General features: G+C 50.0%; 1 protein-coding gene and 1 pseudogene across 12 annotated transcripts in view; one reads left to right on the plus strand and one right to left on the minus strand.

Annotated features, from left to right (window-relative positions):
• LOC140424010 (girdin-like) overlaps nucleotides 1-26,518 on the plus strand; it is a 695,300-nt gene that overhangs the window by 176,515 nt on the left and 492,267 nt on the right. The gene's annotated exons all lie outside the window — the stretch shown is intronic.
• Nucleotides 8,320-23,955, minus strand: LOC140429172 (adenosine deaminase pseudogene; annotated as a pseudogene).

A 26,518-nucleotide genomic window follows, 5' to 3' on the forward strand; every position in this document is an offset into this window, starting at 1 on the left:
GTGGCAGTGTCAATTTTAATCTTTATAATTTTTTGATAGTTTTATTTAAACACTATTTGGTGTTACAAATAACTAATAAATCAGGATTAAGTACAACAAATATGTACATGTCAAGTTTAATGGGAAGGGAGTGGAAGAAAGAATGTTAACGTGGGAATTTGATATAGGGTGATACCTTTGGTACGTTTTTCTCGAGCTATAATTTAGATTACAGTCAGACTCTCCATTAAAAGTTTTGAAAACTGCAAATTAATTAAAAAGCCAAATTTAACAGAAACTGCCTGGCAGTGGCAGATATCTGTCAACCATAGTTGGATGCCTGAATAAATGTTAATTACTGTAGTAGGAAGCTGACTTAGCAGTTGCAACTTGGGATTGAGTCACCGGTCCTCTACAAACGCAGACAAGCATTGCGACCGCACAGAGGCTTGAGTGCAATGAGGAACGAGTGTTAACTTGGGCAGGTGGGGATGGAGGTGTTGCTTTTATTATCTTATTGTAGCTGGTGAGTGCTCCGATGCATTAATATGAGATATGCATGTTAACAAACAATACATCATAAAGGTAGCCAGCTCAAGTGGAAAGAAGAGTTGGCGGAGGTGTGATTTGCTACGAAGGGTGAATGCATCAACCTCATGTGCGAGGGTGGGGTTGATACAGCTAAAGGTAGTGTATAGGGCACACCTCACAAAGCCAGCTCTTTGAAGGAGTGGAGGATGTCTGTGAGCAGTGTGGGAGGGGCCCCATAAACCATGTACATTTATATGTTTTGGTCCTGCCTGAAGTTGGAGAAGTATTGGAGGGAGGTCTTTAGCATCATCTCGGGGGTACTACATGTGGACTTGGAACCAGGTCCCTTAGAGGCCATTTTCAGGGTGGCAGACCAGCCCGAACTACAGGCGTGTGCAGGGGCAAATGTTTTGGCCTTCGCCTCGCTGATTGCCTGGAGGCGGGTCCTGTTGGGGTGGAGGTCAGCTTATCCACCCTATGCCTCAGTGTGGCGAGGAGACCTACTGGAATTCTTGACCCTTGAGAAGGTGAAATTTAAGCTAAGGGAGAACAGAGGAAGGGTTCTACAATTCATGGGGATTGTTTATCATGCGCTTCTGGGAACTTGTTGCCATTGAACACTGGGTGGGGTGGAGGGGGCAGAATGGTTCACTTTTTTTCTCTGTTTTGTTAACTTATACTTGGAATATACAAATGGATGGAATATACAAATGGATGTATCAGACTGTATATTGAGGGGGCTGTTGTTCTTTGGGATTGGTATTTTGTTTGTTTTGCTTTTGCTGTTTGTTTGATGAAAATGTGGAAAATTAAAAGGTTTAAATACCAAATATAGCTAGCCAGCTTTTGAAAAATACCAGACTTCCATTGATATTTTCCAGACCATTGCTTAACAATGAGAACACCACAAAACAAATTACTGCCTTTTTGTACCTCCAGACCTATGTCAGGAACATGAAGGGGTATATGTATCCCTCTTGGAGCTTGGGTATTACCAGTCTGAAATCCATTCCTGGAAGCCCACATGATATGTGCTTCTCCAACCTAGACTCATTCCTCAGAGTAGCCACTGACTAGTAATCCCATCATAAAGGGTTAGGCTCACAACTTGCAAGGTGATGCTCAATAACACAAGTAAATTTCAGGAGTGTAATTACGTTGATATGATTGCCTACCCACACCCCCACAGCTACTTTCATTTTGGAAATACTGATGGGCAGTTACATGCAGCTAAATGTAATACTTTTTCTTGGTATTAGTGTGCTTCATAATAGCTGTACCAACCAAAACTTATATAAAGATAAGTGGCTCAAGGAGTCAGTTTGACTTTGCGATTCCACAAGATGGTTTCAAGAGAATCTAAGCTTTATAGTAGCTAACCAGTCCCTTTCACCAGGGTTGAATTAACTCTAGTCTTCTATCTTACTGCTGGAAATTCAGGAGGATACATTCTTAGATTATCGAATACAAATTCTCAGGAAAATATTTAGGTAAATCTGCCCTATTAAATTGGAATACTTTTTGGAGATGGACATTTTCCATTGTGATAGACTGCAATTGCAAAGGCACCATTTTCTGGGCAACTCAAGCGATTGTTTGCACCTCATGATTACCATCAAATAGGGCAGCACGACTTGCGGTTGTGGCGATGACCAGCTAAGCCGCACGTTTCGGCGGCTCCAGCTCGAACGGACCTTCGGGCTTTTTTAAGAGCCCCAACGGGGAATGTTTTCGGGACGAAACCCGGTGTGGGGTGAGACAACAGGGAGAGCCCCCCCCCCCCAGCGAAAAAGAAAAATATCAGTGGCGGCGGCCAGATCTCGAAGAATCCTCGAGGACAGGGCAGAAGGAAGAAAGGAGCAAGATGGCGGCGGAGGGAGCCCAGGCGACATGGGGACCGGACCAGGATGAATTTTTAAGGTGCGTGGAGCTGCTTAAAAAGGAGGTGCTGGCCCTGATGCTACAAGCAATTGAGGGGCTTAAGGAGACACGAAAGACCCAGGAGATGGAACTCCGTGTGGTGGAGCAGAAGGTGACGGACAACGAGGACGAGATCCTGGGCCTGGCGGTCGAAATGCAGACTCACGAGGCGCTCCACAAGAAGTGCATTGAAAGGATTGAAGTCCTAGAAAACAGATCACGGAGAAAGAACCTCCAGATCCTGGTTCTCCCTGAGGGAGTGGAAGGAGCGGACGGCGGGGCTTACGTGAGCATGATGCTACGCTCGCTAATGGGAGCTGAGGCCCCCTCGGGCCCCTTGGAAGTGGAAGGGGCCCATCGGGTCCCTGCGAGGAGACCAAAGGCGGGAGAACCACCTAGGGCGATGATCGTGCGATTTCACCTTAATGACAGAGAGGTGGTTCTGAGATGGGCCAAAAAGGTACGAAGTAGTAGATGGGAGAATGCGGTGGTACGAGTGTACCAGGATTGAAGTGCGGAGGTGGCGAGAAGGAGGGCGAGTTTTAATCGAGTCAAGGAGGTGCTACACAAGAAGAAGGTGAAGTTCGGGATGTTGCAGCCGGCGCGACTGTGGGTCACGCACCAGGAGAGGCATCACTACTTCGAAACGGCGGAAGAAGCATGGACCTTCATTAAAAACGAGAAACTGGATCAGAACTGAGGGACTGATGTTGGAGGGGAAGCGACAATGCTGATGTATATAGAGATGTAAATTGGGGAGGGGGGGACACTGAGAAATGTGGGCGCCGGTGGGGGGGGAAGAAGAGACATAGGCGGGGGATGGGAGTGGGGCGGCAGAGGGAGCTGCGCCATGAGGGGCGGGACGGCTCTAGAGAATACGGGGTTTATTTTTCTTGTTCCCGCGCCAGAAAGATGATGGCAGGAAGATAGGCGCAAGGTGGATGGGAGTTCCCCACACGGGGGTCAAGGAGAGAGCGGGAGAAGCCGGGGTCAGTTGACGTCAGCTGACTTTCGGAAGCAATATGGGGGGAGTAACCATGCTAGATGGGGTTTGGGGAAGGGGGGGGGTGGATAACTGGGTTGCTGCTGCAGAGATCGAAAAGGAACTGGTAAAAGAAAAGGTGGTCGGGGCGGGAATGCGCCGCCTGGGGAAGGGGTGGGTGCGCGGAACCGGGACGTGGGACTGGCCCAGAGAGGGTGATGGCTAGTGGACAGGGGAGGGGGCAGGCAGCCCCCCAGTTCGGCTGATCACGTGGAACGTGAGAGGCCTAAATGGGCCGATTAAAAGGGCCCGAGTGTTCGCGCACTTGAAAGGACTGAGGGCAGACGTGGCTATGCTTCAGGAGACGCACCTGAAGGTGGCGGACCAAGTTAGGTTAAGGAAAGGATGGGTGGGACAGGTGTTCCACTCAGGGCTGGATGCAAAGAACAGAGGGGTGGCCATACTGGTGGGGAAACGGGTGTCATTCGAAGCTAGGAACATTGTAGCAGACAGCGGACGCAGATATGTGATGGTGAGTGGCAGACTGGAGGGAATGGAGGTCGTGTTGGTTAACGTATATGCCCCGAATTGGGATGATGCGGGATTTATGAAGTGGATGCTGGGACGTATCCCGCACCTGGAGGTAGGAAACCTGATAATGGGGGGGACTTCAACACCGTGCTGGACCCAGGGTTAGATAGATCTAGATCTAGGACCGGAAGAATGCCGGCAGCGGCCAAGGTGCTTAGGGGGTTTATGGACCAAATGCGGGGAGTGGATCCGTGGCGATTTGTTCGGCCGATGGCCAAAGAGTTCTCCTCCTTCTCCCATGTCCACAAGGTGTACTCCTGGATAGATTTCTTTGTTTTGGGAAGGTCACTGATTTCGAGCGTGGAAGGAACTGAGTACTCAGCTATAGCTGTTTCAGATCATGCCCCACACTGGGTGGACCTGGAATTAGGAGAGGAGAGGGAGCAGCGTCCACTCTGGCGAATGGATGTGGGACTATTGGCGGATGAGGGAGTCTGCAGAAGGGTGCGGGGATGTATCGAAAGGTACCTGGAGGCCAACGACGATGGGGAGGTCCGAGTGGGAGTAGTATGGGAAGCACTGAAGGCGGTGGTCAGGGGAGAGTTGATCTCCATCAGGACTCACAAGGGGAAAACAGAGGCCAAAGAAAGGGAAAGACTTTGAGGGTAGATAAAAAATATGAGGAGGCGCCGGATGAAGGACTATACAGGGAGAGGAGACAACTCCAGACGGAGTTCGACCTGTTGACCACAGGGAGGGCAGAGGCACAGTGGAGGAAGGCACGGGATGAGATATGAATATGCGGAAAAGGCGAGTTGCCTGTTGGCCCACCAGCTGCGACAGAGGACAGCGGCGAGGGAGATAGGGGGAATTGGGGATGAAATGGGAGCCACGGTGCGGAGAGCAGGGAAGATAAACGAGGTGTTTAAGACCTTTTACGAGAGACTATATAGGTCCCAACCCCCGGAAGGAAAAGAGGGATTCAGCAGTCTTTGGACCAATTAAGGTTCCCGAGGGTGGAGGAGCAGGAGGTGGAGGGCCTGGGGGCGCCAATTGGGGTGGACGAGGTTACCAAAGGGCTGGGCAACATGCAGGCAAGTAAGGCCCCGGGACCAGATGGGTTCCCGGTGGAATTCAATAGAAAATATGTGGACTTGTTGGCCCCGCTGCTGGTAAGGACCTTTAACGAGGCCAGAGAAGGGGGGACCCTACCCCCGACAATGTCGGAGGCGACGATAACTCTAATCTTGAAGCGAGATAAAGATCCGCTGCAGTGCGGGTCCTATAGGCCTCTCTCACTGCTAAATGTGGACGCCAAGTTGCTGGCAAAGGTGCTGGCAATGAGGATAGAGGATTGTGTCCCGGGGGTGGTGCACGAAGACCAGACAGGGTTCGTAAAGGGGAGACAATTAAATGTCAACGTGAGACGGCTATTGGGGGTGATAATGATGCCCCCAGCAGAGGGGGAGGCAGAGATAGTGGCGGCAATGGATGCAGAGAAGGCATTTGATAGGGTGGAGTGGGAGTATCTATGGGAGGTGCTGAGGAGGTTCGGGTTCGGGGAGGGGTTTCTCAGCTGGGTTAAACTCCTATATGGGGCCCCAACGGCAAGTGTGGTCACAGGTCGGCAAAGGTTGGAGTATTTTCGACTACACGGGGGAACAAGACAGGGATGCCCGTTGTCCCCATTACTGTTCGCGCTGGCAATTGAACCACTGGCCATAGCGCTGAAAATGGAGAGGGGTGGTTAGAGGGGGAGAGGAACACCGAGTGTCACTCTATGCGGATGACCTACTGCTGTATGTGACGGACCCAGTGGGGGGGGGGGATGACAGAGGTTATGCAGATATTGAGGGAGTTTGGAGATTTCTCGAGATATAGGCTTAACGTGGGAAAGAGTGAACCTTTTGTGATACACCCTGGGGACCAGAGTAGAGGGATAGATGGCCTACCACTAAGGAGAGTGGAAAGAAACTTCCGATACCTGGGGATTCAGATAGCCAGGAGCTGGGGAACCTTACACAGACTTAATCTGACTCGACTGGTGGAACAAATGGAAGAGGATTTCAAAAGGTAGGACATGCAGCCGCTGTCACTGGCGGGCAGAGTGCAGGCGATTAAGATGATGGTCCTCCCGAGGTTCCTATTCGTGTTCCAATGTCTCCTTATACTGATCACTAAGGCCTTTTTCAAAAAAATAGATAGAAACATCACGAGCTTCGTGTGGGCAGGGAAGGCCCCGAGGTTAAGGAGGGGTTCCTACAATGTAGCAGAGTCAGAGGGGGACTGGCGTTGCCGAATTTGGGCGATTACTATTGGGCCGCCAACGTGGCGATGATTCGTAAATGGATGATAGAGGGAGAAGGAGAGGCGTGGAAAAGGCTGGCGATGGCGTCCTGCAAAGGAACGAGCTTAAACGCGCTGGTGACGGCGCCACTACTGCTCTCCCCCCAAAAATTTACCACAAACCCAGTGATGGCGGCAACATTAAGTATCTGGGGGCAATGGAGGCGACAGAGGGGTGTGCTGGGAGCCTCGGTGTGGTCCCCGATCAGGAACAACCATAGGTTTGCCCAACGGAGGCTGGACGGAGGATTCCAGAGCTGGCACCGGGCAGGAATCAGGAGAGTGGGAGACTTATTTATAGATGGGACGTTTGGGAGCGCTTGAGGAAAAGTATGAGCTGCCCCTGGGAAATTTCTTTAGATATATGCAGGTGAGAACGTTCACGAGACAACTGGTGAGGGAATTTCCGCTGCTCCCGACACAAGGGATCCAGGACAGGGTGCTTTCGGGGGTGTGGGTCGGGGAGGGCAAAGTGTCAGAGATATACCGGGAGATGAGAGAAGAGGGGGAGGAGTTGGTGGGCGAACTGAAGGGGAAATGGGAAGAAGAGCTCGGGGAGGAGATTGAGGAGGGTTTGAGGGCTTTTGCCCTAAGTAGGGTAAATTCCTCTTCCTCGTGTGCCAGGCTTAGCCTGATCCAATTTAAGGTGCTGCATAGAGCACACATAACGGGAGCAAGGTTGAGCAGGTTCTTCGGAGTGGAGGACAAGTGTGGGAGGTGCGGGGGAAGCCCGGCGAACCACACCCATGTTTTGGTTGTGTCCGGCACTGGAGAGGGGTATTGGAGGGGAGTGACGGGAGTGATCTCCGAAGGTGGTGAAGGTCCGGGTCAAGCCAGGCTGGGGATTAGCTACATTTGGAGTAGCGGATGAGCCGGGAGTGCAGGAGGCGAAAGAGGCCGATGTCGTGGCCTTTGCGTCCCTAGTAGCCTGGCGTAGGATTTTACTCATGTGGAAGGAAGCAAAACCCCCCGGACTGGAGGCCTGGATCAACGATATGGCGGGGTTCATAAAACTAGAGCGGATGAAGTTTGCGCTGAGAGGATCGGCTCAAGGGTTCACCAGACGGTGGCAACCGTTCCTCGACTACCTAGCGGAACGTTAGGAGGAAGATAGATGGCCAGCAGCAGCAACCCAGGTTGGGGGGGGGGGGGGGGGGGGGGGGGTAAATTGTTTGTGTTTTAGAGGGGGTGGGGGGAGCATTACTTTGTGTTATTTGGTTAGTTTACTATGTTATTTAAGCAATGTTATATAGCAGTTATCATGTTACCATTTTTGTTGATTTGTAAGGGAAAAAATTGTGTTTGAATACTTTAATAAAATATATTTTTTTAACAAACAAATAGGGCAGCACGTTGGCGCAGTGGTAGCACTGCAGTCTCACGGCGCTGAGGTCCCAGGTTTGATCCCGGCTCTGGGTCACTGTCCGTGTGGAGTTTGCACATTCTCTCCATGTTTGCGTGGATTTCACCCCCACAACCCAAAGATGTGCAAGGTAGGTGGATTGAACACGCTAAATTGCCCCTTAATTGGAAAAAATGAATTGGGTACTCTAAATTTAAAAAAAAATGATTGCCATCAAATTCCAATGCCCTTGACCTCCATAACTTCTGCCATTGCTAGTGAACCCTTTCTGGCTTGCTGAATTTGACACATTCAGGCTCAGTTTTAAACTTTGAAAAAAGAGTTCTCAGTTAGTATGATTCAACTTAACTGTAATGGAGGTAACCAATTCCAGCTGTAAACAGCAGACAATTGCAGGGCTTTAATCTCAGCAAGATTGACAGATTTAACCTTTGAGTGCAGGCTTCTGAACCACCCTCTGTATGTTCTGTCATTTATCATTGTCTATTTGTTACATCAGCCAACATGTACACTGGGCATATCATATTCGCATAAACAGGACCACAACAAGCAATGGGGACTGTATTGAAGATCAAAACGTTATTTTGTTAAAATAATTACAAAACTATTACAAATCTATTGAGATAACACTCCATGTTAGTGAGCAGCACATAGTCAATGGCTTCAATCAAGGTTTTATCTTAATAAATTTGTAATAGCAAGCGTTTTGACTCATTCCATATCCTGTATGCAAAAGATTAAGGAGCTCTTTTTCCCTTGGTCAAAGGAAACTAAAGGAGGCTGCATTGAGATTCATTGACTTGAAATCGAATTCTGTGAAGTTCATGTGCTCTGCCACAATATTATAATCCGTGTGAATCATTGAATTGAAAATCAGTGGATCATCTGTATTGAGTGAAAAGTTGGCATCACCTTTCAGGAATGTGACAACTGAATGTTGTGTATAATCAGGATCACGTGCTCCTGTGAGAACACTTCAAAGGGGGCATGCCTCAATATGGATTTCCTTTTGTAGTATTTCCATATAGAGTTCAGGATCCTTAATAGTTGCATATCCATGACCAATTCTTTCTGCTTTTAAAATATCCAAAGCCTCATGCACCACTTTTGGAGGTCCAACTTCCCCAGCATGAACAGTACGGTGGATACCACATTTCACAGCCATCTCATAGGCTTTCATATGACCTGGATGGACTTCAGCATTAGTCAATTCATCTCCTGCTCGGTCAATTCCCACTACACCATCATTTTGACACTTCGTACAAAGCTCAACAATTTCAGGAGACCATTCTTGCATGTGGCGTATGCAACAGAGAATTAATCTCACTTTGATGCCAAAATCACACTGACCTCTCCGAAAGCCCGGAGACATGTTAACAAGATTAACAAACTCATCTGGGCTTACATTTTCTGTTTGCCCCCATGGAATAGGATGAACATTACAGTTTGCCAGGTAGTGTGGATTGCATCTAGCTTCAAGGTATACAATTCCTTCTTGTGCTTTATCCTCCACAAGCTCATAAGCTATTTGCTGAATAGCTTCTCGGTCACCAGCAATCACAGGCATATAGTGACTGAACTTTGACAAAACCTCTAAGTGATGATGGTTTGCTGCAGGTTACAAGATTGAAAAACTCATGTTCATTTGCTGCTGGAATTTGGATTTTCCTACAAAATACAAAATAGTTTGAAATCATATAGCTCCATCCAGATGACAATGAAGTTCAACCAACCGCTCCCGCCAACAGGTTGAAACAGATTCTCACTCTCCGTACTGGGCAAAGATAAGTATTGCATTAAATTTATACCATAATTAGTTAAGTTGCTTTATATAACTACAGTTCAGTGGTATTTCTAAACTTTAAAGCCTAATTAATTAAATAAAACAAAGATGGCAGGGTAGGTGACATGTTGCAGCTGTATCATGCTGAACACCAGTATGAACCAAGGCCATCACATCTGCAGTAAATGTTTGCAGTTTGAGGAACTTTAGCTCCGTATTAATGAACTGAACTCTAGACTTCGGACACTGATGTACCAGTGAGTGGGGGCGGGGGGGAGGAAAGTGTTACTGGGGCACTTCTGTAAGCCCAGTAGAGGCATGTCATATGATGAACTATTGGTTAATACTTATACAAAAATTGAATGCAGAACGTGGCAAGGTGGCTGCTGCAAATCATGTGACCTTTGGTATTGATCTACAGACAGTATCAAGTCTCTGACATACCTCATTAAATATGGACATAGATGAGGGTACCTCTCAGCCATTTGTGGAATTATCACATCTCATTGTTTAAGAATGGGACAACACTTGAAGACTACGGAGACCTCAGACTGCCTGGCTCCATGTTTCATACTGGTCAAAAAGAAAAATCAAAATTCAGTGGTCACCATCAACTTTCCACTGCATCATGATGGCCTACCCTATCCAGAGTGGATCGGCTGGGGCTCTGAAGTGTGAACTCATTGGTTATGTGACCAAATTGTGTTTGTTAACCAGTTAACCGTATTAACCCGGGACCCAGCAGATCCATGAGAATGCATCAGTTGTCAGCCAGTCTTGGAACCAAACTCTGCAACTAGCTGTGAGTCATCAAGCAACCAAAGTACTTGACCTGTTCCAGTTTCAAAATTCAAGTGTGAATGAACCTCCTTGATTATGATGTGGAGATGCCAGCGTTGGACTGGGGTGAGCACAGTAAGAAGTTTTACAACATCAGGTTAAAGTCCAACAGGTTTGTTTCGAAGTCACTAGCTTTCGGAGCGCTGCTCCTTCCTCAGGTGAATGAAGAGGTCTGTTCCAGAAACACGTATATAGACAGATTCAAAGATGCCAGACAATGCTTGGAATGCGAGCATTAGCAGGTGATTAAATCTTTACAGATCCAGAGATGGGGTAACCCCAGGTTAAAGAGGTGTGAATTGTGTCAAGCCAGGACAGTTAGTAGGATTTCGCAGGCCAGATGGTGGGGGATGAATGTAATGCGACATGAATCCCAGGTCCCGGATGAGGCCGCACTCGTGTGTGCGGAACTTGGCTATAAGCTTCTGCTCGGCGATTCTGCATTGTCGCGCGTCCTGAAGGCCGCCTTGGAGAACGCTTACCCGGAGATCAGAGGCTGAATGCCCTTGACTGCTGAAGTGTTCCCCGACTGGAAGGGAACATTCCTGCCTGGTGATTGTCGCACGATGTCCGTTCATTCGTTGTCGCAGCGTCTGCATGGACTCGCCAATGTACCACGCTTCGGGACATCCTTTCCTGCAGCATATGAGGTAGACAACGTTGGCCGAGTCGCACGAGTATGTACCGCGTACCTGGTGGGTGGTGTTCTCATGTGTAATGGTGATATCCATGTCGATGATCTGGCACGTCTTGCAGAGATTGCCATGGCAAGGTTGTGTGGTGTCGTGGTCACTGTTCTGAAGGCTGGGTAGTTTGCTGCAAACAATGGTTTGTTTGAGGTTGCGCGGTTGTTTGAAGGCAAGTAGTGGGGGTGTGGGGATGACCTTGGCAAGATGTTCATCTTCATCGATGACGTGTTGAAGGCTGTGAAGAAGATGTTGTAGTTTCTCCGCTCTGGGAAAGTACTGGACGACGAAGGGTATTCTGTTGGTTGTGTCCCATGTTTGTCTTCTGAGGCGGTCGGTGCGGTTTTTTGCTGTGGCGCATTGGAACTGTTGATCGATGAGTCGAGCGCCATATCCCGTTCGTACGAAGGCATCTTTCAAAGTCTGTAGATGTCTGTTACGCTCCTCCTCGTCTGAGCAGATCTTGTGTATACGGAGAGCTTGTCCATAGGAGATGCCTTCTTTGATGTGTTTAGGGTGGAAGCTGGAGAAGTGGAGCATCGTGAGGTTATCCGTGGGTTTGCAGTAAAGCGAAGTGCTGAGGTGACTGTCCTTGATGGAGACGAGTGTGTCCAAGAATGCAACTGATTTTGGAGAGTAGTCCATGGTGAGTCTTTAACCTCTTTAACCTGGGGTTACCCCATCTCTGGATCTGTGAAGATTTAATCACCTGCTAATGCTCGCATTCCAAGCCTTGTCTGGCATCTTTGAATCTGTCTATATACATGTTTCTGGAACAGACCTCTTCATTCACCTGAGGAAGGAGCAGCACTCCGAAAGCTAGTGACATCGAAACAAACCTGTTGGACTTTAACCTGGTGTTGTAAAACTTCTTGCTGTCCTTGATTATAGACTACAAGAAGCTTCACAACCTGCTTTGAACCCTTTGCTTGACAAGACACTCATTAAACATAAATCAATGCATCCTTTCCAGAAACAACAGGCCTGCCACATCAGAGACCAGAAATTGTAAAACAGAGACTGAAGTAACTGTAGACGTTTGCTATCTTTATTTATATCCAATCTTTTTTGTGTGTGCATGCATGAGACGAAGTATGTAGTGTTGTGCTAAATTGAGGGAAAGTACGAGAGAATAAATTAGCTTTATTCTAAACTCCTGAAAGCTTACTGCTGCATTATTTAATTAGAATGTACACTCCAAAAGTTTGAAAAGTCACACCTCTTGGGTTGGAAGAGAGCATGTAGGTTTTGTCTGTTAAGCTTTGTTCTATGAGGCAGTCCATAAAATCCCTACAGTGCAGAAGGAAGCTAGTCGGCTTATTGAGTCTGCACCAATCCTCCAAAAAAGCACACTACCTAGTCATCCCTATCCCCTTAACCCCACCTAACCTGCACATGTTTGGACGGTGGGAGGAAATCTGAGCACCCAGACACCGGGAGAATGTGTAAATTCCATACAGTCACCAAAGGTCAGAATCAAACCCGGGTCCCTCGTGCTGTGAGGCAACTGTACTAACCACTGTGTCATACCCCTTAGGCTAGGTTCTTCTGATTTGGTCTATGCGCAGTGGCAAGAGGGTGTGACTAAGAGTGAGGCAGGTCTGGGGACTTGGGTAACAATGATAGAACCTCAGCTACTTGGGCTACTTCAATTGTCCAGCAGGTTTGATGTTTTAGCAGCTTTGTGGGTGAGAGCAGGGACTGCAGGGTGGATGTCAAATTGACCATGGCTGCCATTCAAGTGGGGGAGCAGGTGTGGGGCGAGTTAAAAAGGAATGTAGTTGTACTGGGGGACAGTATAGTTAGGGGGACAGTTACTTTTCTTTGCAGCCGTAAGTGTGATTCCCGAAAGCAGTTTACCTGCCCTGCCTTAGGGTTACTCACATGGGTACCAATGATCATCGATAGAACAAAGAAAGAATTTCTGCTGACGTTGTATGTGCAGTTTGCGGTTAAATTAAAAGACGAAAACACTGGGGTAAAGATCTCTGGATTACTACCTGATCCACAAGCAAATTGGCATTTGGTAAATAAGATCAGATTTGAATATGAGGACATGGTAGAGAGATTGAAATAATATTTTGTGCCAGACCTCGCAGCAGCAGGCGCATGTAACATGCCAGAAAATAGAAGGTAACAGGTGGTAAAAAGGGTAAATAAATTAAGATAATTAATATCAGCAGAGAAAAAATGCTGGAGGAACTTGAGGGGCTAAAATCAGGCAAATACCTCGGATATAAAGGCCTACGTCCAAGGGATCTAAAAGAGATAGCTGCAAAGATGATAGATAATACGCTGGCTGTGTTTTCCCCAAATTCCCAAGATTCTGAATGGTTCCAGCAGATTGAAAGTTAGCAAATCTAACTGGTATTCAAGAAATTGGGGAGAAAGGAAACATGGAGCTGCGGGCCAATTAACCTGACAATTCATCAGATAGTGCTGAAATCTATTATTAAGGGATCTTACAATAGGCTTAGAAAAGTACAGTTTAATTGGATCAAGTCAACATGTTTTTACGAAAGGGAAATCATGTTTGACAAATTTACTAGGTTTTTGGGAGGGTATGTAACTCTTGGGTAGAAAAAAGGGGAAACCAGTAAAATGTAGTACACTTGGATTTCCAAAAGACACTTGATAAGATACCACACAAAAATGAGTATACAAGATAAGGGATCAGGGAGTTGGGGTGACATGTTAGCATGGATAGATGATTGGTGTGTTTTAAAAAAATATATATAGTTATTAAAGTTTTTTAACACAATTTTTCTCCCTTACAAACAATAACCCCCCCCCCCCCCATAACAAAAAAAAACGAGAAATCGCGCAGAGCAAGATATATACATGGCAAAATGATATATTTGCACAGCTTTGTACACTGGCCCTCACCCGTACATGCCAGTTTCCCCAACCCTTCATGTTATCTCTTGCTCATCCACCCTCCCAGGCAGTCCCGCCTTCCCTTCCCCCCCCTCCCAGTCCGTCCCCTTCGCCCCCCGCGCCCGCCCAAAGTTGCTGCTGCTGCTGACCTTCCTCTAACGCTCCGCGAGATAGTCTAGGAACGGTTGCCACCGCCTGTAGAACCCCTGCGCAGACCCTCTCAAGGCGAACTTAATCCTCTCCAACTTTATGACCCCAGCCATACCATTTATCCAGGCCTCCAGGCTGGGGGGCTTCGCCTCCTTCCACATTAGCAATATCTTTCGCCGGGCTACTAGGGACGCAAAGGCCAGAATGCTGGCCTCTTTCGCCTCCTGCACTCCCGGTTCGTCCACTACTCCAAATATTGCTAGCCCCCAGCTTGGCTTGACCCGGACTTTCACCACCTGAGATATTGCTCCCGCCAGTTCTCTCCAGAACCCCTCCAGTGCCGGGCATGACCAAAACATATGGACATGGTTCGCCGGGCTCACTGAGCACCTTCCACATCTGTCGTCTACCCCAAAGAACCTACTCAACCTCGCCCCCGTCAAGTGCGCTCTGTGGACCACCTTAAATTGTATCGGGCTGAGCCTGGCACACGAGGAGGAGGAATTAACCCGACCTAAGGCATCAGCCCACAGACCTTCCTCGATCTCCTCCCCCAGCTCCTCCTCCCATTTACCCTTCAACTCTTCTACCAGCGCTTCCCCCTCTTTCAACTCCTGGTGTATTTCCGACACCTTGCCCTCCCCGACCCATACACCCGAGATCACCCAATCTTGAACTTCTTGTGCCGGGAGCAACGGGAATTCCCTCACCCGTCGCCTCCTGGATCTTAGCTTCGTGGGCCTTCTGCGTGATCCCGAGTCCTTCAATTGCCGAAAGCCCTCACCTGCATATATCTAAAAGCATTTCCCGGGGGTAACTCGAACTTCTCCTCCAGTGCCCCTAGGCTCGCAAACGTCCCGTCGATGAACAGGTCCCCCATTCTTCCAATCCCCTCCCGATGCCAGCTCTGGAACCCCCGGGACAAACCGGTGGTTACCCCTGATCGGGGACCACACCGATGCTCCCATTGCACCCCGGTGCCGTCTCCACTGGCCCCAGATCCTTAGCGTTGCCACCACCACCGGGCTCGTGGTATACTTTGTCGGCGAGAGCGGCAGTGGTGCCGTCACCAACGCCCCCAGGCGCGTTCCTTTACGGGACGCCATCTCCATCCTCTTTCATGCCGCCCCCTCTCCCTCCATAACCCACTTGCGGATCATCGCTACATTTGCTGCCCAGTAGTAGCTCCCCAGGTTTGGCAGCGCCAACCCTCCTCGGTCCGTACTGCGTTCCAGGAACCCTCTCCTTACTCTCGGGGTCTTATTTGCCCACACAAACCCCATAATACTCCTGCCTACTCTCTTTAAAAAAAGGCCTCAGTGATCACGATGGGAAGGCATTGAAACACAAACCGAAACCTCGGAAGGACCACCATTTTGACCGACTGCACTCTACCCGCCAGCGAGAGCGGTAACATGTCCCATCTTTTGAAATCCTCCTCCATTTGCTCCACCAACCTCGTCAGATTCAGTTAATGTAGGGTCCCCCAACTCCTGGCTATCTGGATCCCCAGATACCGAAAGCTCCCCTCCGCCCTCCTGAGCGGTAGGTCCCCTATCCCTCTTTCTTGGTCCCCCGCCTGTAATGCAAAGAGCTCACTCTTCCCTACATTGAGCTTATAGCCCGAAAACTCCCCAAACTCCCTTAGAGTCTGCATGACCTCCACCATCCCCTCCATTGGATCCGCCACGTACAGCAACAGGTCATCCGCATATAGCGACACCCGATGTTCTTCTCCCCCTCTGACCACCCCCCTCCATTTATTAGACTCCCTCAATGACATGGCCAATGGTTCGACCGCCAATGCGAACAACAGGGGGGACAGGGGGCACCCCTGCCTCGTCCCTCGGTACAGTCGAAAGTACTCCGCCGGTTCGTCACTACACTCGCCATCAGGGCTCTGTAAAGGAGCTTAACCCAATTGATAAACCCTACCCCGAACCCAAACCTACGCAGCACCTCCCAGAGGTACTCCCACTCTACTCGGTCAAAGGCCTTCTCCGCGTCCATAGCTGCCACTATCTCCGCCTCTCCCTCCTCCGATGGCATCATTATCACGTTTAAGAGTCGCCGCACATTGGTGTTTAGTTGCCTGCCCTTTACAAATCCCGTCTGGTCCTCGTGGATTACCCCCGGGACACAGTCCTCGATCCTCGTGGCCAGCACTTTTGCCAGCAACTTTGCATCCACATTGAGGAGCGAGATCGGCCTGTACGATCCACATGGCAGTGGGTCCTTGTCCCGCTTTAGGATCAAAGAAATTGTCGGGGGCAGGGTGTCCTCTCTTGCCTCATTAAAAGTCCTCACCAGTAGCGGGGCCAGCAGGTCTGCGTACTTCCTGTAAAACTCCACTGGGAATCCGTCCGGTCCCGGGGCCTTCCCCGCCTGCATGCTCCCCAAACCTTTGCCCAGCTCCTCCAACCCAATTGGTGCCCCCAAACCAGCCACCTCTTGCTCCTCCACCCTCGGGAATCTCAGCTGATCTAGGAATCGTCTCATCCCCTCTTCCCCCACTGGGGGCTGGGATCTGTACAGCTCTTCATAAAAGGCCTTGAATACCTCGTTTATTTTCGTTGCACTCCGAACCGTGGCTCCCCTTCCATCTTTGACTCCCCCTATTTCCCTCGCTGCCATCCTCTTACGGAGCTGGTGTGCCAGCATCTGACTAGTCTTTTCCCCATACTCTTATGTTGCCCCCTGCGCTTTCCTCCACTGTGCCTCCGCCTTCCCTGTGGTCAACAGGTCAAACTCCGTCTGGAGCCGTCGTCTTTCCCCAAGTAATCTTTCCTCCGGGCCCTCTGCGTATCTCCTGTCCACTCTTAAAATCTCCCCCACTAACCTCTCCCTTTCCATACCCTCTGTCTTCTCCCTATGAGCCCTAATGGAAATTAGCTCTCCCCTGATCACTGCCTTCACCGCCTCCCATACCACCCCCACCCGCACCTCCCCGTTGTCGTTGGCCTTCAAGTACTTTTCGATACACCCCCTCACCTTCCCACACACCACCTCGTCCGCCAGCAGTCCAACATCCAGCCGCCACAATGGGCGTTGGTCCCTCTCCTCTCCCAGCTCCAGTTCCACCCAGTGCGGGGCATGGTCCGAAACGGGATGAGCGCCCTACCCTGAACAAAGAAATCTATCCGGGAGTAGGCTTTGTGTACATGGGAAAAGAAAGAAAATTCCCTGGCCTGCGGCCTTGCAAACCGCCATGGGTCCACTCCCCCCCATCTGATCCATAAACCCCCTAAGTACCTTGGCCGCCGCCGGCCTCTTTCCAGTCCTTGATTTGGAGCGGTCCAGTGCTGGATCCAACACTGTATTGAAGTCCCCTCCCATTATCAGGCCTCCTATCTCCAGGTCCAGAATGCGCCCCAACATGCGCTTCATGAATCCTGCATCATCCCAGTTCGGGGCGTATATGTTTACCAACACCACCCACGTCCCTTGCAGCCTACCGCTCACCATTACATATCGCCCTCCATTGTCCGCTACAATAGTCTTGGCCTCAAATGACACCTTTCCTACCAATATTGCCACCCCTCTATTCTTCGCGTCCAGTCCCGAGTGGAATACCTGTCTTACCCATCCCTTTCTTAACCTGACCTGGTCCGCCACCTACAGATGTGTCTCTTGGAGCATGGCCACGTCCGCCTTCAGTCCCTTTAAGTGCACGAACACTCGAGCCCTCTTCACCGGCCCATTCAGGCCCCTCAAATTCCACGTTATCAGCCGGATTGGCGGGGCTCCCCCCCCCCCCCCCCCCCCCCCCGCCGCCTAGCCATCTCCTTTTCTGGGCCAGTCCCGTCTCCATGCCTCCCTCACCCTCCAGTCCCCCAGAGGGGAGACCCCCGTCCCGACCACCTCTTCTGTGTCCCATTTCCTTTCGGCCAGTGCAGCAGAAACCCTTTTTCTTCCCCCCTCCCCTCCCCCCCCGCTAGACCCCGTCTAGCTTTTTTGCTCCCCCCATGTTACTCCCGTAAGTCAGTTGACGCCTGCTGACCCCGGCTTCCCCCGCCGTCCCATTGACCTCCCCACGTGGGAGTCTCCCAGTCCATATGCATTCTTTCGTTCCCCTTCCCGCCTTTCCAAAGCCCGCTCCGCCCCCTCTGGCACAGCTCCTGTCACGGCCTTGTCTCTCTCCCCCAGCCCATGTAAAAGTTCCTGCGCGTGATTAACCCCCTATATACAGCAACCATCACACATCAAACCCCAAAACATCCCCCCCCCCCACCCTCACAAACCCTCAGTTAGAGTCCAACTTTTCGGCTTGTACAAAGATCCACGCCTCTTCAGGCGTTTCGAAGTAATAGTGTTGGCCCTTGTATGTGACCCACAGTCGCGTTGGCTGCAGCATTCCGAATTTCACTTCTTTCCGGTACAACGCCGCTTTCGCCCGGTTGAAACCCGCTCTCCGCTTTGCAACCTCCGTGCTCCAGTCTGGGTATATTCGGATCTCTGCATTGTCCCACTTACTGCTCCGCTCCTTTTTGGCCCATCTCAGGACCCACTCTCTGTCCGTGAACTGGTGGAACCTCACCACCATCGCCCTTGGCGGCTCATTTGCCTGGGGCTTCTTCGCCAGCACCCGATGTGCCCCGTCCAACTCCAGCGGCCTCGATGGGGCCTTCGTGCCCATCATCGCCTCGAGCATCGTGCTCGCGTATGCCCCGGCATCAGCCCCCTCCACTCCCTGAGGGAGACCCAGGATTCGCAGATTCTTTCTCCTCGACCTGTTCTCCAGGTCTTCGAGTCTTCCCGCCCACCTCTTGTGTCGCGCCTTGTTCTGCTCCACTCTCACCGCCAGGCCCACGAGCTCGCCTTTGTTCTGACTGACTCTTTTCTGTACCTCCTGGATCTTAGCTTCGTGGGCCTTCTGCGTGATCCCGAGTCCTTCAATTGCCGAAAGCATAGGCGCCAACATCTCTTTGCGCATCTCCTTGCGCTGCTCCTCGAAGCAGCGCTTGATGAACTCCTGCAGCTCCCCTTTGTCCCTGGCCGCCGCCATTTTTTTTCTTTCCCTTGCTTCTCCCATTGCTCCAGTGCCGCTCCTTTGGCCGTTACACGTCTGGTCCGTTTCATAGAAGTTGGCAGTGTTTGCTTCACCAGTCTGCCCCAAAAAGTCTATGGAAACTCCTGAAAAAGGACTGAGAGTCGGCTCCAGATGGGAGCTGCCGAATGCGCGACCTACTCCTCCATGGCCGCCACCAGAAGCCTCGTCCCTGCTTCTTCAATGGGCCTGGTAGATCTTTTCACAGTTGTTCCCTCTGCTGCTAGAATTCACCTTTGATAGAGTCAAGCCAGATTGCAGCTTTAAGCTTGCCCTTCCCCCGCCTGCATGCTGGAAGAGGCCCTCGTCTACTGCTGCAGCTCAAGCCAAATCTTTCACTGTTTCTGCCGGGTCTGGTAGCCAAAAGACACAACACTCCTGGGGGACATTGTCAGGGAAATGCTGCAGCCTTCTTCCCACACCGGGAAATGTCAAACAAATGCCGTGGGGGCCCTGTAAAAGAGCCCAAAAGTCCGTTCCAAGCGGGAGCTGCCGAATATGCGACCTAGCTCTGCATAGCCGCACCCGGAAGTCCGATGATTGGTGTGTTGACAGGAAGCAAAGAATAATTATAAATGGGACATTTTCTAGTTTTCAATCTGTGACTAGTTGGGTACCATGATTAGATTCTGAGTGGACAACAAGAGGACAAAAGCAGAATATATTTTAAAAGGCGTGAAACGAATGTACTAGTACAAGGAAGACAAAAGGTTAGCATGCAGTACAACAATTCGGAAAGCATTTAGCTTTGTTGGCCTTATTGCAAGAGAATTTCGATGAAACCACAAATGATATTTTTATTCAAGCTTTCAACATTTTAACAACACAAATAAACCTAATCCCAACGCTACCACCACCCCTTGATGGCAACCAGATCCCCGAAATGCAGGACAAGCAAACCCCATCTTTGTTGGAACCCCTCATCTGCTCCTCACAGAGCAAATTTCACCTCCAAATACGAGAGGCACAGGGGGGGAAAAGCTGGCTCCACACCAACAGAACCCACCTTCGAACGATCAACGAGGTGAAGGTTAAAACATCTGGCCCCGTGCCTGCCTGCAGCACTGGCAGACCTGACACCCTGAATATGGTACAGATCAATAATAAGAATCTTTATTGTCACAAGTAGGCTTACATTAGCACTGCAATGAAGTTACTGTGAAAAGCCCCCAGCGCCACATTCTGGCACCTGTTCGGGTACACAGAGGGAGAAGTAAGAATGCCTAATTCGCCTAACTGCACGTCTTTCGGGACTTGTGGGAGGAAACCGGTGCACCCAGAGATAACCCACGCAGACACTGGGAGAACGTGCAAACTCCGCACAAACAATGACCCAAGCCGGGAATTGAATCTGGGATCCTGAAGCTGTGAAGCAACAGTGCTACCCACTGTGCTACCATGCTGCCCCCTCATGCAGAACCTCCCGACATGGTGCTGAAAAATTACCCCAAGAATTACTCCAACTTTAGACAGGACCAGAACATATGAATGTGGTTGGCTCAAACCCTCCCACACCGCTCACAGCTATCCTTCACAAACAGCCAAACCCCCCAACTGTCACCCACTTTGGAACACCGCTTTCCTTATCCTCGCCATCATCCCTGCCCACACAAACACGAGTCCAGCCTGTCCACCTCTTGAACAAATTACTTTGGCATAAAGACTGGCAGACACTGGAAAAGAAACAAGAACCTTGGCAGAATATTCATTTTACTGCATGCAGCTGGCCTGCCAGCGACCAGAAAAGACTATCTCATCGCCCCAAGTCACCCTCCCCACCAAGCTTGTGAAATTTAGTTTGCAAAGTCGCACCCAGTCCTGCGCCACCTGCACCCCCAAATACCTAAAATGAGTTGTCTCTACCCAAAACGTCAGCCCTCTCATTCCAGCCTCTGCCCCTGGAGAAGACCCCACACAATATTCGCTCTTCCCTAAATTTAACTTCTACCCTGAGAAAGCCCCCAATTTCCTTAACAGCCCCACACAGTCCCTCACCAACGAGCTTGGATCTGAGATGTACAGCAGTAGATTGTGCATGTACAGAGACACCCGATGCTGCATCCCCATCCCTCACTCTCCACTTCCACAAGTCCGAACCCTCAGCGCAATGGCCAATGGCTCAATCGCCAGCACGAACAGCTGGGAGAACATGGGACATCCTTGCCTTGAGTGGAAGGTACCCCAAAATCATGTAGTTCGTCCGCACACATGCCATCAGATCCTTGTATAACATTTTCATCCATGCCACAAACTTTGGCCCAATCCAAACTTCTCCAGCACAGCAAAGAAATAACTCCATTCCGTTCTGTCAAACGCCTTCTCCGCATCCAATACCACCACCACCTCCCTTCCCTCTGTCGGAGAAAGCACCACGTTCAACAGCTGCCGTATGTTCGATGACAGCTGCCTGCCATTGATGAACGCCGTCTGATCCTCACCCACCACCTTCGGAAGCCACCCCTCCAACCTCGCTGCCAACACCATTGCCAGTATCTTAGCATCCACATGCAGTAGCAAAATGGGCCTATACGACCCACACTCCACTGGATCCTTTTTGAGTAATAATGAGATGGGTGCCTGCCTCATCGTCTCTGGCAACACCCCTTACCATTGTGTCCTCAAACATTTCCACCATTGGCGGTGCCAACCTCCTTAAATTTGTTTATAGAATTCCACAGGGAACCCATTCGTCCCCGGTGTCTTGCCCGACTGCATCTTCCCTATCGCTACCTGCATTTCCACCTTTATTGGTTCCTCCAATCCGGCCCTCTTCTCTTCTCCCATCTCCGTCACTCCATTCGCTCCAGAAACTCCCTCATCTCCGACTCATCCTCCGGCTTCTATAAGCCTCTATAAAAGTCCACAAACACCTTATTCACCAACTCTGGCACCACCGCCAACCCACCCGTTCCATCCCAAATACGCACAATCTCCCTCGTTGCTGCCTGCCAGCAGAGCTCGCTCGCCAGCAGTCGACTGGTCTTCTCACCATACTGATAAACCACCCACTTCACTCGCCTCAACAGCTGAACCACCCTCCCCGTGTTTAGAAGATCAAACTTCGCCTGCAATTACTTCCTGCTCACCAACAGTCCGGTTCTGGGTCCTTTGCATAGTTATCTTCCACCCAAAATCTCCTCTTATCAACTGCTGCCATTCCACCCTAGCCACCTTCGCCCTGAATGAAATGGCCTCATCCCACTCTACTGCCTTCAACACCTCTCAAACCACTGACGACGAGACCTTCCCCCTCAATCACCGTCCTCATCTTAATGCAAAAATTCGGGTCTGCCTACAGACCAACATCGAACCTCCATGGGCTTCTCCACGACCACAACCACCCAGTGTGGAGCAGGGTCTGATATCACTGATATCAGGGTCTGATAGCACTCTGCCTCCTTTACCCCAGCAAGCAACGTCTTCCCCACCCCAAAAAAGGTCGATCCTTATGCACGGCGGAAAAAAGAAAAATTCCTGTCCTGTGTAAAAACCTTCTTGGGTCCACCCCTCCTAACTCGTTCTTGAACCCGGCCAACACCTTTGTACCCAACCCGCCTGCCGAAGGGACCAGCGACTGCGGCCGCGACCTGTCCACCTTCAGGTCCAACACCATATTCCAATCCCCCCCCCCCACCTCTCAATATCAACTGAATATCCGACTCCGGTTTGCCCGCCAGCAAATTCCTCACAAACCCAGCGTCATCCCAATTTGGTACATAAATGCTAACCAGCACCACCAGCCTCCTTTCCAATGCCCCCTGTCCATATCACGTGTCTGCCACCTGGTCCATCACCAACTTCTCCATTTGGAACTACACCCTTTATCCACCAGTGCCGCCACCCCCAGGCCCTATTGTCGAAACCTGAATGGAACACCTGGCTCACTGAGCCCTTCCTCAGCCTCATTTGGTCCTTTATCTTCAGATGAGTCTCCTGTAACAGCACCACGTCCGCTTTCAGGCCTTTTAAGTGCGAGAAAACTCACGCTCTCTACACTGGTCCCCCCAACCCTCACATGTCCCGCGTCAACACTCTGACCAGGGGTCTCTCACCTCCCACGCTTTTCCTATCCAACATGCCCATCCCCCCAAGCCCTACCGAGCTGGTGAGACCCAGTCCTGGTCCTAGTTACCATCACCCCCAGAACCCTTCCACCATTTTCTCTCAAACACCTCTCCCAGTATAGTCCCCATCGCCCCCACCATTCATACCTCCCACGACAATCGAAACCTGCCCATACAGGTTTCAGCAACCATGGCCCCTCCCCCCACCTCGCTTCCGTTCAATAGCCAACATTACGTTTGCGAGCAAGGTGGCCCCTACCAGAGCCCCACACACCAAAAAAACCCACACCTCCAAATCTCTCTCCCCCCGCCCCCCCCCATCCATCCATCCCCTCCCAAACTCCCTACATCCAAACAAACCCCAAACCGAAATACCATAAATCCCCACCGACCCTCCCAACCCCCACAACCCAAACACCTATTACACAAAACAGTTAACTATAACGGGAAATCACAAAATACTAAAAAATGAAAACCGTCAAAAAACTATGAACATCCAAATTCAGTCGAGTCCCAGTCCTTCTGCCTTCACACATGCCTCCGCCGCCGTCTCGAAGTAATAGTCCCTGCCATTGTGCGTGACTTTAATCTTGCTGGGTAGACCACACGAAACCGTATATTGCGTTTATACAAAGGTGCCTTAGGTCGACTGAAGGCCGTCTGTCTCACTGCCAGCTCTGTGTCAAGTCCTGGTATAGACGTATACCATTTCCGTCCCATTCCACCTCACTGGCTTCTGCTTCACTCACCTCAGCACTTTCTCCTTTACTTGAAAGTTGTGCAAGCAGACAAGCTCAGCTCTTGGGGGCTCATTCGTTCTCTGTTTTGGCTGGAGCAACTGGTAGGCCCTATCCATTTGTACTGGGTGGGATCCTCCCCCTCCCTCATCAACTTTGCCAACATGTCGGCGAAGTACTCTGTAGGCCTCCGACCCTCCACCCACTCAGGACCACCCACGATCCTCAGATTTTGTCTATGTGACCTGTTCTCAGGTCTTCCACTTTGACTCTCAGCCCTCTGTTAATTTCTGCTAACTTCTGCAGCTCCTCCTCATTGAGGTGAACTGCTGTGGCAATCTCTCCTCCACCCCCTTAACTTTCTCCCCTTGCTCCCGCATCGCCGTTGAAGTTTTCACCAACTCCTCTCTCATCGGAGCAAGGGTCTCACCCACCAACTGCTTAAGGGAGGTCATCATCCCCATCCGATGCCTTTCAAAATGTTTCGAGAACAACCATTCAAATTCCCTGGTCATCACTTCAACCATCTTTTTCACAGTAACGGACACGACCCCACTCGATAGGCTCTCTCGCACCATCTTTACCCCTGCAGCGCTCTTTGCCACGCTTGGTGGCGGACTATCGCTCAGTCAGTTCCTTTTTCCCTGGATTATTTTTTCCGGGTTTTTGACATTCTATAAATGCCTCCGACCTTCCCACAACTTCTCACAAAATAATTTTCCCCAAGACTTTCTGTAAAGGGCCTAGAATGACTACTCTGGCAGGAGCCACCAAACATGCGACCTCCACCTACATGCCACAACGGGAAACCCTTGGTTTATGTATTTAAGGAAGGGGTTATTTGCAATGGAGGCAGGACGTTTCGCTAGATTGGTCCCTGGGATGTGGCTTGTCTTCTGAAGAGACTGAGTAAATTTGGTCTAGAAGAATGAGAGGTGATCTGTGTAGTGATATCATGGTTGTGTTGTAATTCACCAACTGACCACTCGGGAGTCTCACCAGTATGAGTGAATGTTAGAGGCAGGTGATCCCTCCGACTTGTTGGAGAGATTGCTTGTGCTTAATCTTACTGTTATTCATCTGTTGTTTTGTATATAGTTTACCCACAGTTAGTCAATAAATCATTTATAGCTTTAGCTACAAGTGTTCTTGTAATAATAATCAGAGCATCCGACAAGAACATTACATGGTACCAGGGCTGGATGGTATTAAAAACCTGAGGAAAGAAACCAAGCCTGCCACGAGGTCCACCAAGATTTGAAGACTTTGCAGACTGCAAGAATAGAATCTTTGAAGCCACCAATGAGTCACAGATTTCATGGTAATGTGTGCAGCAACTGGCATGTGTTTAAACAACAGTTAAATCTGTTTCTTAAGACAGTAAATTTAGAAGATCAATCAGATTCACGTAAGGAAGCGATGCTCCTCACAGCAGCCGGCCCCGAAGCAATTGCTGTATTTAATACGTTTCGATTTGCAAACTATGAAGATATTAAAAATTTTAACAAAGTAATTCAAAGATTTCATGCACATTGCAGCCCCATAAAGAATGAAATTTATTAACGCCATGTGTTTAGATCACGTTTACAGAAGACTGGGTCCAGACATCATTTCATCACTGATTTTAATGTTAAAAGCTAAAACCTGATTTTCTACGGTGGTATCTTCCAAGTTTCGGGACCAGATTGTGTTTGGTGTGAATGAAAATAAGCTGAGGGAACGGTTGCTGAGGGAATCTGAGCTGTCTTTGGAACAAACCGGTACGATTTGTCAGGCTTGCAGCACAGCACTCTAAAATGTTTCTCCGTAATGGCGGCGTCTTCTTGGAGAAAAACACCCTTGCTGCCCTTTTACCAAAAAGGTGGGCAACTTCCTAAAAAAGGTGGGAAGGTCCCTGCAGCTCCTCGCACACCAACAAACAGGTTAAAGATCAGGACAAAGTATTTCTGTGTAAATGATGTGGTAAAGGCACAAATTAAGGCAGTGTCCAGTGTTTGGCAAGTTTTGTTCCAGATATAAAGGGGAAAAAAATCACTTTGCGAGCTTCTAGTGGGTGCCATGGAGTGAGTGGTCGCACATTTCGTGGCTCCCGCTTGTGGCAATCTTTTTCTGACCTTTTCCCCAGTTAACACGTGGATGTGAGGCAGAAAAAAGATGCAGGAGAGTGAGTGGAAGAGATTGACTCTCTGGTGTATGGAGCCGAGGGCTAGAAGCGGTCGAAAAAGAGGGAATCAGTCGGTTGGAGCTGGCGCGGCGTCTGCGACGCAGGTGGAGATGGCGGAGGGGCAGGGTGTGGTCCTGCCGGTTCAGTGGTCGATGGACCAGCTGATGAGCTTCTTGAATGAGAAGTTCACCCAGCAACAGAAGGCGGTGGATTTGATCAACGCGGTGGTCGACCACGTGGAAACTAAGCTGGCGGCCCAGGGTCAGGCGATCCAGAAGATGGGGGAGGTGGTGGGGGAAACACGAGGAGCAGTTTGCCTCGATGGCAGCGGAGATAGGGCTGATATGGGACCAACAGAGGCGGCTCCAGGAGAAGGTTGAAGACCTGGAGAACCGGTCACGCAGGAAGAACGTTAGGATTGTGGGCCTGAAGGAGCCAATATTGGCACAATGTGGGGAGGATGCTGGAGAGGGTGCGTTTGCATGGCATTTGCAGATGGATCGAGTGCACAGGGCGCT

Source organism: Scyliorhinus torazame, chromosome 1 (genome assembly GCF_047496885.1).
Source record: "Scyliorhinus torazame isolate Kashiwa2021f chromosome 1, sScyTor2.1, whole genome shotgun sequence".
In the NCBI taxonomy this organism is placed as follows: domain Eukaryota; kingdom Metazoa; phylum Chordata; class Chondrichthyes; order Carcharhiniformes; family Scyliorhinidae; genus Scyliorhinus; species Scyliorhinus torazame.